The 13,591-nt window shown below is 39.0% G+C and overlaps 1 protein-coding gene across 1 annotated transcript in view; it reads left to right on the top strand.

Annotated features, from left to right (window-relative positions):
* CCDC178 (coiled-coil domain containing 178) overlaps nucleotides 1-13,591 on the top strand; it is an 835,363-nt gene that overhangs the window by 31,366 nt on the left and 790,406 nt on the right.

The raw sequence follows: 13,591 nt of genomic DNA, 5'->3' as shown, positions 1-13,591 counted from the left end.
GGTTACCTTCTACAACCAATTTCATGCATTGTTCCTGTCACTACGGCAGCGTGTTTCTGGTTAGAAGAACTAGAAAAGTTGCTCAGTAAAGAATCTTCGTATGAGGAGGTTATGGACAGAGTTCAAGCACTTAAATTGGCTAACTCTTTTGTTTTAGATGCCGCTTTGCAATTAGCTAGATTAGCGGCGAAAAATTCAGGGTTTGCTATTGTGGCGCGCAGAGCGCTTTGGCTAAAGTCTTGGTCAGCGGATGTGTCTTCCAAGACAAAATTGCTTAACATTCATTTCAAAGGTAAAACATTATTTGGACCTGATTTGAAAGAGATTATTTCAGACATCACTGGGGGAAAGGGCCACGCCCTCCCACAGGATAGGTCTTTTAAGGCTAAAAATAAGCCTAATTTTCGTCCCTTTCGCAGAAACGGACCAGCCTCTAATTCTGTATCCTCTAAGCAAGAGGGTAATACTTCACAACCCAAACCAGCCTGGAAACCAATGCAAGGCTGGAACAAGGGTAAGCAGGCCAAGAAGCCTACCACTGCTACCAAAACAGCATGAAGGGATAGCCCCCGATCCGGGACCGGATCTAGTGGGGGGCAGACTTTCTCTCTTTGCTCAGGCTTGGGCAAGAGATGTTCAGGATCCTTGGGCGCTAGAAATAGTTTCTCAAGGTTATCTCCTGGAATTCAAGGAACTACCCCCAAGGGGAAGGTTCCACAGGTCTCAATTATCTTCAAACCAAATAAAGAGACAGGCATTCTTACATTGTGTAGAAGACCTGTTAAAGATGGGAGTGATACATCCAGTTCCAATAAGAGAACAAGGAATGGGATTTTATTCCAATCTGTTCATAGTTCCCAAAAAAGAGGGAACATTCAGACCAATTTTGGATCTAAAGATCCTAAACAAATTTCTCAGGGTACCATCGTTCAAAATGGAAACTATTCGAACGATCCTACCTACTATCCAGGAAAATCAATTTATGACTACCGTGGATTTAAAGGATGCGTACCTACATATTCCTATCCACAAGGAACATCATCAGTTCCTAAGGTTCGCTTTTCTGGACAAGCATTACCAGTTTGTGGCACTTCCATTCGGATTAGCCACTGCTCCAAGGATTTTCACAAAGGTACTAGGGTCCCTTCTAGCTGTTCTAAGACCAAGGGGCATTGCAGTAGTACCTTACTTGGACGACATCCTGATTCAAGCGTCGTCCCTGTCAAACGCAAAGGCTCATACGGACATCGTCCTAGCCTTTCTCAGATCTCACGGATGGAAGGTGAACAAAGAAAAAAGATCTCTGTCCCCGTCAACAAGTGTTCCCTTCTTGGGAACAATAATAGATTCCTTAGAAATGAGGATTTTTCTGACAGAGGTCAGAAAATCAAAACTTCTAAGCTCTTGTCAAGTACTTCATTCTGTTCCTCGTCCTTCCATAGCGCAGTGCATGGAAGTAATAGGATTGATGGTTGCAACAATGGACATAGTTCCTTTTGCACAAATTCATCTAAGACCATTACAACTGTGCATGCTCAGACAGTGGAATGGGGATTATACAGACTTGTCTCCGACGATTCAAGTAGATCAAAAGACCAGAGATTCACTCCGTTGGTGGCTGACCCTGGACAATCTGTCACAGGGAATGAGCTTCCGCAGACCAGAGTGGGTCATTGTCACGACCGACGCCAGCCTAGTGGGCTGGGGCGCGGTCTGGGAATCCCTGAAAGCTCAGGGTCTATGGTCTCGGGAAGAGTCTCTTCTCCCGATAAACATTCTGGAACTGAGAGCGATATTCAATGCTCTCAGAGCTTGGCCTCAACTAGCAAAGGCCAAATTCATAAGGTTTCAATCAGACAACATGACGACCGTTGCATATATCAATCATCAGGGGGGAACAAGGAGTTCCCTGGCGATGAAAGAAGTGACCAAGATAATTCAATGGGCGGAGGATCACTCCTGCCACTTGTCTGCGATCCACATCCCAGGAGTGGAAAATTGGGAAGCAGATTTTCTGAGTCGTTAGACATTCCATCCGGGGGAGTGGGAACTCCATCCGGAAATCTTTGCCCAAGTAACTCAAATATGGGGCATTCCAGACATGGATCTGATGGCGTCTCATCAGAACTTCAAGGTTCCTTGCTACGGGTCCAGATCCAGGGATCCCAAGGCGACTCTAGTAGATGCACTAGTAGCACCTTGGACCTTCAACCTAGCTTATGTATTCCCACCGTTTCCTCTCATCCCCAGGCTGGTAGCCAGGATCCATCAGGAGAGGGCCTCGGTGATCTTGATAGCTCCTGCGTGGCCACGCAGGACTTGTTATGCAGACCTGGTGAATATGTCATCGGCTCCACCATGGAAGCTACCTTTGAGACAGGACCTTCTTGTTCAGGGTCCATTCGAACATCCGAATCTGGTTTCCCTCCAACTGACGGCTTGGAGATTGAACGCTTGATTTTATCAAAGCGTGGGTTTTCAGATTCTGTAATAGATACTCTGATTCAGGCTAGAAAGCCTGTAACTAGAAAAATTTACCATAAAATATGGAAAAAATATATCTGTTGGTGTGAATCTAAAGGATTCCCATGGAACAAGATAAAAATTCCTAAGATTCTATCCTTTCTACAAGAAGGTTTGGAGAAAGGATTATCTGCAAGTTCTCTGAAGGGACAGATCTCTGCTTTATCTGTTTTACTTCACAAAAGACTGGCAGCCGTGCCAGATGTTCAAGCATTTGTTCAGCCTCTGGTTAGGATCAAGCCTGTTTACAGACCTTTGACTCCTCCCTGGAGTCTAAATCTAGTTCTTTCAGTTCTTCAAGGGGTTCCGTTTGAACCCTTACATTCCGTAGATATTAAGTTAATATCTTGGAAAGTTTTGTTTTTGGTTGCAATTTCTTCTGCTAGAAGAGTTTCAGAGTTATCTGCTTTGCAGTGTTCTCCGCCCTATCTGGTGTTCCATGCAGATAAGGTGGTTTTGCGTACTAAGCCTGGTTTTCTTCCGAAAGTTGTTTCCAACAAAAATATTAACCAGGAGATAGTTGTACCTTCTTTGTGTCCGAATCCAGTTTCAAAGAAGGAACGTTTGCTACACAATTTGGACGTAGTCCGTGCTCTAAAATTCTATTTAGAGGCTACTAAAGATTTCAGACAAACATCTTCCTTGTTTGTTGTTTATTCTGGTAAAAGGAGAGGTCAAAAAGCGACTTCTACCTCTCTTTCCTTTTGGCTTAAAGGCATTATCCGATTGGCTTATGAGACTGCCGGACGGCAGCCTCCTGAAAGAATCACAGCTCACTCCACTAGGGCTGTGGCTTCCACATGGGCCTTCAAGAACGAGGCTTCTGTTGACCAGATATGTAAGGCAGCGACTTGGTCTTCACTGCACACTTTTGCCAAATTTTACAAATTTGATACTTTTGCTTCTTCGGAGGCTATTTTTGGGAGAAAGGTTTTGCAAGCCGTGGTACCTTCCATTTAGGTGACCTGATTTGCTCCCTCCCTTCATCCGTGTCCTAAAGCTTTGGTATTGGTTCCCACAAGTAAGGATGACGCCGTGGACCGGACACACCAATGTTGGAGAAAACAGAATTTATTACTTTCTCCAACGGTGTGTCCGGTCCACGGCCCGCCCTGGTTTTTTAATCAGGTCTGATTAATTATTTTCTCTAACTACAGTCACCACGGTATCATATGGTTTCTCCTATATATATTTCCTCCTGTCTATCGGTCGAATGACTGGGGTGGGCGGAGCCTAGGAGGGATCATGTGACCAGCTTTGCTGGGACTCTTTGCCATTTCCTGTTGGGGAAGAGAATATCCCACAAGTAAGGATGACGCCGTGGACCGGACACACCGTTGGAGAAAGTAATTTATCAGGTAAGCATAAATTCTGTTTTCAAAGATGAACACTGATTTGGTCATCATTCCTGGAGATATGACCTCACAGTTACAAGTACTGGATGTTGTGGTTAACAAACTATTAAAAGAAAGCAGTACAACAATTGGCTCCTTTCTGATGATCACGCTCTGACTCCAGCAGGAAAAATTAAGAAGCCATCCATTAGTCTTCTCTGCGAATGGGTACTTCATGCCTGGAGCCTGATTTCTGCCTGATTGTTTTGGGCTTCAAGAAATGCTGCATTACAAATGCCACTGATGGCACAGAGGATGATATCTTGTGGCATGACACAAAAAAGGGCAGCACATGGGTGCTGTTGTTTTTCCCTCTGATACATGCTAGTTTGTTTAATGTGTTTTGATTTTATACTTTACAGATAATCTGTTTGTTAGTTGTTGCACTGATTAAACAATGTTTTATGGCAAAAACGATGTGTTCTTGTTTTCCTTTCAATTAGATTCACAGTTGGGGGGGTCAAATTATAATTAGGGTCATCTTTTAATCGAGCAAATACAAGATATATGCACTGACGAATTTTAGTGACTGACCCCATTGTCTATTGTCCATTTGCAAGCTCTTAAACGTTTTAGATAATGGGTTTGGTTTTTATAGCAAAAGAAATTTGGGCAAAATCTATTTTTGATTAATAAATATATAATAGCCCACGGTATTACAAAACATTTAAAATAACAAAGCCAATATCTGTATGTCTTTCCAAACACCCAATGCATTGCTTAAATGCAATTAAAACCAAATACTTTAACAAATAGATTATCTAAATTTGTGGATGAACAATGAAGATTATTTCAAACCAGAATACCTAAAACTGAATATTACCTCATTATTTAAAATTGTGACAGCTAATGGTGCTTAGGTAGACAGGGAAGTGCATTGTCTGTATATTTCACCACAGCACAAAGTACAGTATCTCACATCTATTCTTCAACTGATGTCTCTGTTGCAAAATGGCATTAGCTTGCTAGGGCCCCTGGCTACAGAAGCTACCAATGAATATACCTTAAACCAGCATTGCCACCCAGGTCATTACCAGCTGCTCAATAAGTAATTAATAGTTAAATATGCAATGCAGTTGTAGCACACTGTAAAAGTATTCAATCACTGTGAATGTTAAACTGTCTCTGTTTAAAGACAAAATGATAGCGTATACGTGACGGTATCAAACTGGTAATGACATGTACACAGTGAGTATAGTAAGTCCTTATTATCAAAAGGTGGAACTGTGGTAATGATAAAATTTGCTGGTAATGCAGAGTAAACGGCAGTTAAGTAATGCATGTAAATCACGGTGCAAAATAAGCCAGGTATTCTCACCACTTCTGCCGCTTCTGAAGCTCCACCTTAGGACGTCCTGTTAACAGGTAGGGAGACGCTCCTCTGGTTCCCGGATGCACAGGCAATAAATATAGAACAAAATCACCTGTATTAGGACTGAACACATCCGCAGGACGATTGGTGCAGGTAAAAACACAAACTTTATTGTAAGTAGTACAACAATCACAGGGTGCAAACAAGCTCAGGAGTGAACTGAGAACAACTGAAACGTCCGACGCGTTTCCTGCCCGTAGGCACTTCGTCAGGGACTAAACATATTGATACACACACAGCTTAAAAAAACTCATCTCTCTTACGTCACAATATAAACACCTTCTCATTATTATTAAAGGGACAGGCAATAACAACAGGCAGAGAATCGTTACTAAGGAGCATGAGAGATATCCAAATACACTTGTAGTACAAGTAAAAATCATATCTTATGTAATAACTGTGTATAAATCTTGTATCGGCAACAGTAACATATGAAAAATGCAATACAAATGACTTGATTAATCAGTGATAGACAATAATAAACAATTGGATCTCGGTATTCCCTGATGTTATCGCCAACCAAATAGTAATAGATGAGCATTAATAACAACTTTTTTAAAAGCTAAGAAAATATAATGTTATTGTTCTTAAGGATGTTGAAGGGACTCAAAAAGGATTATTAGACCGGCTCACATATAATTGCAAAAAATGTATATAGTATTGACACAATAAAGAAATATATATATAAATGCAATATTGATATAATGAAGTATAACATGTGAAGCCAGCTATTCTACACCCATCCACTATAGGATGTGAGAAAAGGATATTGATACAGACCAAGCTAAGGCACCTCTGACCCAGCATCTACAACCCAGACTGCATGAACCAAAGTTTCTGGACCTGAAATTATCAAATTCAATTTATTTGTCAAATTCAGCAAAAAGAAGAGAAGCAAATCCTCCAAAATAACTATCCAGTGTCGGTGATTAAGTATCTACATTGTGAAAGAAGAAAGATGTTTGCATAGTGAATAAACAAAATGTGAAGTGAGTGGGTGGGAGTGTGAAAATAGAATAAACATGCATGTTTAAAAATGCATGAATAAAAGGTGTGCAGGGTACTAATAAATATTAAATATTAGATTCTTGACTCTAATTGTCGTGCCCACATGGCCAATAGATTTATAGATATATGTTATATATTTAATGTACCGGTGTATCTAATAAATGAATAACGATATAACGAAATCCTACTCTGTGAGTGAATAGTAAAGTTGAGTGTGCACTTAATGTGTTGAACCTAACCTATTGTTAATAAGAATTGAACTAATAAATATTAATATTGTAAAACAAGGTGAGGAATAACTATGATGGATTTAACAAATCGAATGGGTTCGCAGCTTCTACTAAAGGGGTAAAAAGGCCCCTAATTGTTTATTTCAAGATGTGGGCTAAGAGAAAAAAACTGGCTAATGTCTTGTGGGGCTATAGTTAATTTTACTACTAACTAGGGTGAAAGGCCCTTACTTATATACATTAAAGTGAAGATTAGCCTGTATCTTATAAAGCTATAGTGGCAAGGGAGAGTAGAGTTGGAGGGAGAAGCATTAAAGGATAGGTGAAGAGAGCGAGGCTCTGGTTTTTATATAGAGTAAACAAATAAGGGCCAGAACAAACATGATTATTGAATACATATCCAAATATGCCACTTCCATGGGGCTATGGGATTTTAACTTCCTAAGGGTGAGCAAGCGGTTCTAGTCTACAAAATATCTAAGGTCAGTAATTTTATTCATACCCTGAGGTGCAACTGTGGATAGATTGAAAATCCAGAAAGCCTCTTTCCTGTTAAGGAGAGCCATTCTGTCTCCTCCTTTAATATCATAAGGGGCATGATCTATGCCTTGAAAACTAAACATAGTCCTCAGGTTAGCATCATTGATAGGAATATTCATAGAGGTGAAATGTTCAACAAAATGTTTGGCCACTGGTGTGGAGGGTGGATCATGTTTGATAGAAAGCAAATGCTCTCTGATCCTGTCTTTGAGGAGTCTGGTGGTCCTACCTACATATTGTTTGCAACACATGTTACAATTAATTAAGTAAACCACAAATCTTGAATTGCAAGTTAATCTAAATCTTATGTCAAACAATTTTCCTGAGAACATGGACTTGAATTCAGTGCCCGTAGTGACGAATTCACAACTCTTACAGGGAATTGTTCTGCATCTATAAAACCCCTTTGTCGGTTGTAACCAGGAGTTAGTTCCTTTGGTTGAAAAATCTCGATATAAATGATTACCAATAGTTTTAGCTTTTTTGCTGACTAGTCTAATGCCCTGATTCTTTAAAGAATCATGTAAGAGGGCATCTCTGTCTAAAACAGGTAAATATTTTTTAACAATGTTGCTAATATGATTGAATTGTCTACTGTAGCTGGTTGAGAAAGTTATAGGAGACTTAGAACTAGGTTTGTTTTTTTGAACATCTTTTAATAATTCATCCCTATTCATTTTTTCCACCTCACCACTAGTTTTTTCAAGAGAGCTGGCATCATATCCCCTTATTAAGAGGCGCTGAGACAAGGACTGTGCTTGTTCTCTGTATGTATGTATACTACTACAGTTGCGTCTAAGTCGCATGTATTGCCCCTTAGGAATAGCCTTCTTGAGGTGTACTGGGTGATGTGAATCTGCTCGTAAGATTGTATTCCCTGAGGTGGATTTTCTGAATGTAGAGGTTTTAATAGAATGTGAAGTGTTATCCAATGTTAATGTAATATCCAAAAAGGATATACTATCCTGAGATGCTAAATAAGTAAACCTCAGGTTGTAATGGTTATTATTTAAATATTCCACAAATTCACCTATTGTGTCAATGTCCCCATTCCATATTATAACCAAATCGTCTATAAATCTCCTATAAAACTTAATGCTCGACTTAAAAGGGTTATCATCATGGAAAATCTTTTGAAATTCAAAATTCGTTAGGTAAAGATTTGCATATGATGGTGCAAACTTTGCACCCATGGCGGTGCCCTGGTTCTGAACATAATGGTTGCCTTCAAATGTAAAGTTGTTATGATTCAGAAGAAATTTTGCACCATCACATACAAATCCAATAAACTTCTCATCATATGCAGTGTACATTTCAAGCATAGCATGCAGTGCCTTTATTCCCTGATCATGTGGTATACAAGAGTATAATGATGTAACATCGATAGTAAGTAAAATATCATCATCAGACACATGTATGGAATTCAGCAGTCTTAATAAATGTTTGGTGTCACGGAGGTATGCTGGAGTTATCTGAACGATGGGTTGTAGGACTGTATCAATAAATGACCCCAATTTCTCCCCAAGTGACCCTACCCCAGAAATAATGGGGCGTCCTGGGGGAGTCTCCCTAGATTTGTGGATTTTGGGTAGGTGTTTGAAGACTGGTATAATGGGGAAATGTACTCTGAGTGTATCTGATTTGTATTTAGTAATAACACCCTGCTGGACAAAATGGTCTAAAAAATGATCAAGTTCAGCAATAAATCTTTTTGTAGGATTAAATGTTAACCTTTTATAAGTAGTGTCATCATTGAGCTGTCTGTATGCCTCCCGGGTGTATTGTGCCCTATCCTGTATAACTATACAGCCACCCTTATCAGAATTCTGAATGATGAGATCCTTATTATCCTGTAGCTTTTTCAAGATATTTTTGTCTTTTTTAGAAAGATTATTACTCCTGTCGTGACTATGTAATGAACTAATGTTTGTTTCCCTCGCTAGTGCATGTAAATCTCTTTCTACCAAACTTTGAAAGACCTCAATAAAGTCACCCCTCATTTGTATGGGATAGAAATATTTGCCTGAGCTCATATTGATGTTAGGTATGCTTGAATTATTTACATTGGATCGTGTACTCTCACTTTCAAGCGACAATAAACTGACAATTTGGCATTGATCCTCAAAATTGAGGCTATCTATGCCAATGTTAGTAGTGGTAGTAATGTTCAAGTCTGCATTAATTAATTCTCCTTCCTGAGTGTTGCTTGCTGTCAAGCCGGCCTCACATTCTTGACCCATGTTGCGATCCGCCAAGGCAAAATGTCTCTTTAACGTGAGCTTCCTAGTAAATCTGTTAAAGTCTACAAGGGTTTGAAAGAGATTGAAATCCCTGCTAGGTGCAAATCCCAAGCCTTTCGAAAGAACAGATAATTCCTCCTTCAGTGGTATACATGACAGATTTACTACGTTAAGATCTTCATGTTGGGTTATTTCATGTATATTTCTTATTTCCTTGAGACATGGCCCCTTCCCCTTGGCGGTTTTCTGCTTGGATATCTCGCCGGAGTAGCCGTGCTGACTTCTATTGGATGATCGTTTTTTGAAGCGCCATTGCTAGCTCCATGCACACTACTAGTGTATCCAACGGATGTGATATCTTCAATAGATCTGTGGGATGACCCCTTCTTAGGTTTAACTGTTGGTTCAGAAGCTCGGCTCTGTTCCTTGTCACTGATAGGAGTAGAAGCTCGTGGGCTCTCATCACTTACATCTGTTTCGAAGCTGGAAAAGGTGACTTTTTTATCTGTAACCTTTTTCTTGTTTTTGCTCCTCATATTTCGTCTTGTTGAATTCCAACTGTAAACAGTATTGAGCTCATAATCTTTGCAATCTCTGTGATACTTCTTGAGCTTAGTTTCAGTTAATTCATCGTCAAGTTTCTTTAGGGTTGTTTCCAACTGGGTTGAATAATCATTGTACTTTAGATCACTAGTAAATTGCTCACAGCTATCTTTAATGTCGGTTAGTTCCTGACAGGCTTTTGTATACTCCAGCTCTTTATCCTTTAGAAGCTGTTTCATCAATGTAAGTGAACATTGGCTTAGAGTGTTGTTCCATTCAGTCATAAACTCCAAGCGCTGTGAGGCATATGCAGGATACTTTTTCATTCTCAAGCCTCTGGGTATTTTACTCTCATTGATGTAAAGTTTCAAAAACTCAATGTCCCACCAGAGTTTTAGCTCCTTGACCTCCTTTTTCTCCCTCAGTACAAAGATGGAACATAAATCCTCTGGAGTCTCACCTCCTGAGCTAGCACCCTGTAGCAGCGAATTGAACTTCAACCCTGCGGCTGGTATAAATGGCTTCCGCCATGTTTTGGACTCGTAAAACTGCTGGGAGCTAATTGGGACACAAAAGTATCCCAACGTTAACAAATAGTTAAATATGCAATGCAGTTGTAGCACACTGTAAAAGTATTCGATCACTGTGAATGTAAAACTGTCTCTGTTTAAAGACAAAATGATAGCGTATACGTGACGGTATCAAACTGGTAATGACATGTACACAGTGAGTATAGTAAGTCCTTATTATCAAAAGGTGGAACTGTGGTAATGATAAAATTTGCTGGTAATGCAGAGTAAACGGCAGTTAAGTAATGCATGTAAATCACGGTGCAAAATAAGCCAGGTATTGTCACCACTTCTGCCGCTTCTGAAGCTCCACCTTAGGACGTCCTGTTAACACGTAGGGAGACGCTCCTCTGGTTCCCGGATGCACAGGCAATAAATATAGAACAAAATCACCTGTATTAGGACTGAACACATCCGCAGGACGATTGGTGCAGGTAAAAACACAAACTTTATTGTAAGTAGTACAACAATCACAGGGTGCAAACAAGCTCAGGAGTGAACTGAGATCAACTGAAACGTGCGACGCGTTTCCTGCCCGTAGGCACTTCGTCAGGGACTAAACATATTGATACACACACAGCTTAAAAAAACTCATCTCTCTTACGTCACAATATAAACACCTGCTCATTATTATTAAAGGGACAGCGAATAACAACAGGCAGAGAATCGTTACTAAGGAGCATGAGAGATATCCAAATACACTTGTAGTACAAGTCAAAATCATATCTTATGTAATAACTGTGTATAAATCTTGTATCGGCAACAGTAACATATGAAAAATACAATACAAATGACTTGATTAAACAGTGATAGACAATAATAAACAATTGGATCTCAGTATTCCCTGATGTTATCGCCAACCAAATAGTAATAGATGAGCATTAATAACAACTTTTTTAAAAGCTAAGAAAATATAATGTTATTGTTCTTAAGGATGTTGAAGGGACTCAAAAAAGGATTATTAGACCGGCTCACATATAATTGCAAAAAATGTATATAGTATTGACACAATAAAGAAATATATATATAAATGCAATATTGATATAATGAAGTATAACATGTGAAGCCAGCTATTCTACACCCGTCCATTATAGGATGTGAGAAAAGGATATTGATACAGACCAAGCTAAGGCACCTCTGACCCAGCATCTACAACCCAGACTGCATGAACCAAAGTTTCTGGACCTGAAATTATCAAATTCAATTTATTTGTCAAATTCAGCAAAAAGAAGAGAAGCAAATCCTCCAAAATAACTATCCAGTGTCGGTGATTAAGTATCTACATTGTGAAAGAAGAAAGATGTTTGCATAGTGAATAAACAAAATGTGAAGTGAGTGGGTGGGAGTGTGAAAATAGAATAAACATGCATGTTTAAAAATGCATGAATAAAAGGTGTGCAGGGTACTAATAAATCTAATGGGTTCGCAGCTTCTACTAAAGGGGTAAAAAGGCCCCTAATTGTTTATTTCAAGATGTGGGCTAGGAGAAAAAAACTGGCTAATGTCTTGTGGGGCTATAGTTAATTTTACTACTAACTAGGGTGAAAGGCCCTTACTTATATACATTAAAGTGAAGATTAGCCTGTATCTTATAAAGCTATAGTGGCAAGGGAGAGTAGAGTTGGAGGGAGAAGCATTAAAGGATTGCAAACAATATGTAGGTAGGACCACCAGACTCCTCAAAGACAGGATCAGAGAGCATTTGCTTTCTATCAAACATGATCCACCCTCCACACCAGTGGCCAAACATTTTGTTGAACATTTCACCTCTATGAATATTCCTATCAATGATGCTAACCTGAGGACTATGTTTAGTTTTCAAGGCATAGATCATGCCCCTTATGATATTAAAGGAGGAGACAGAATGGCTCTCCTTAACAGGAAAGAGGCTTTCTGGATTTTCAATCTATCCACAGGTGCACCTCAGGGTATGAATAAAATTACTGACCTTAGATATTTTGTAGACTAGAACCGCTTGCTCACCCTTAGGAAGTTAAAATCCCATAGCCCCATGGAAGTGGCATATTTGGATATGTATTCAATAATCATGTTTGTTCTGGCCCTTATTTGTTTACTCTATATAAAAACCAGAGCCTCGCTCTCTTCACCTATCCTTTAATGCTTCTCCCTCCAACTCTACTCTCCCTTGCCACTATAGCTTTATAAGATACAGGCTAATCTTCACTTTAATGTATATAAGTAAGGGCCTTTCACCCTAGTTAGTAGTAAAATTAACTATAGCCCCACAAGACATTAGCCATTTTTTTTCTCCTAGCCCACATCTTGAAATAAACAATTAGGGGCCTTTTTACCCCTTTAGTAGAAGCTGCGAACCCATTCGATTTGTTAAATCCATCATAGTTATTCCTCACCTTGTTTTACAATATTAATATTTATTAGTTCAATTCTTATTAACAATAGGTTAGGTTCAACACATTAAGTGCACACTCAACTTTACTATTCACTCACAGAGTAGGATTTCATTATATCGTTATTCATTTATTAGATACACCGGTACATTAAATATATAACATATATCTATAAATCTATTGGCCATTTGGGCACGACAATTAGAGTCAAGAATCTAATATTTAATATTTATTAGTACCCTGCACACCTTTTATTCATGCATTTTTAAACATGCATGTTTATTCTATTTTCACACTCCCACCCACTCACTTCACATTTTGTTTATTCACTATGCAAACATCTTTCTTCTTTCACAATGTAGATACTTAATCACCGACACTGGATAGTTATTTTGGAGGATTTGCTTCTCTTCTTTTTGCTGAATTTGACAAATAAATTGAATTTGATAATTTCAGGTCCAGAAACTTTGGTTCATGCAGTCTGGGTTGTAGATGCTGGGTCAGAGGTGCCTTAGCTTGGTCTGTATCAATATCCTTTTCTCACATCCTATAGTGGACGGGTGTAGAATAGCTGGCTTCACATGTTATACTTCATTATATATTGCATTTATATATATATTTCTTTATTGTGTCAATACTATATACATTTTTTGCAATTATATGTGAGCCGGTCTAATAATCCTTTTTTGAGTCCCTTCAACATCCTTAAGAACAATAACATTATATTTTCTTAGCTTTTAAAAAAGTTGTTATTAATGCTCATCTATTACTATTTGGTTGGCGATAACATCAGGGAATACCGA

This window comes from Bombina bombina, chromosome 5 (genome assembly GCF_027579735.1).
Source record: "Bombina bombina isolate aBomBom1 chromosome 5, aBomBom1.pri, whole genome shotgun sequence".
Taxonomy (NCBI): domain Eukaryota; kingdom Metazoa; phylum Chordata; class Amphibia; order Anura; family Bombinatoridae; genus Bombina; species Bombina bombina.
This window is presented reverse-complemented; position numbering and strand designations above follow the sequence as displayed.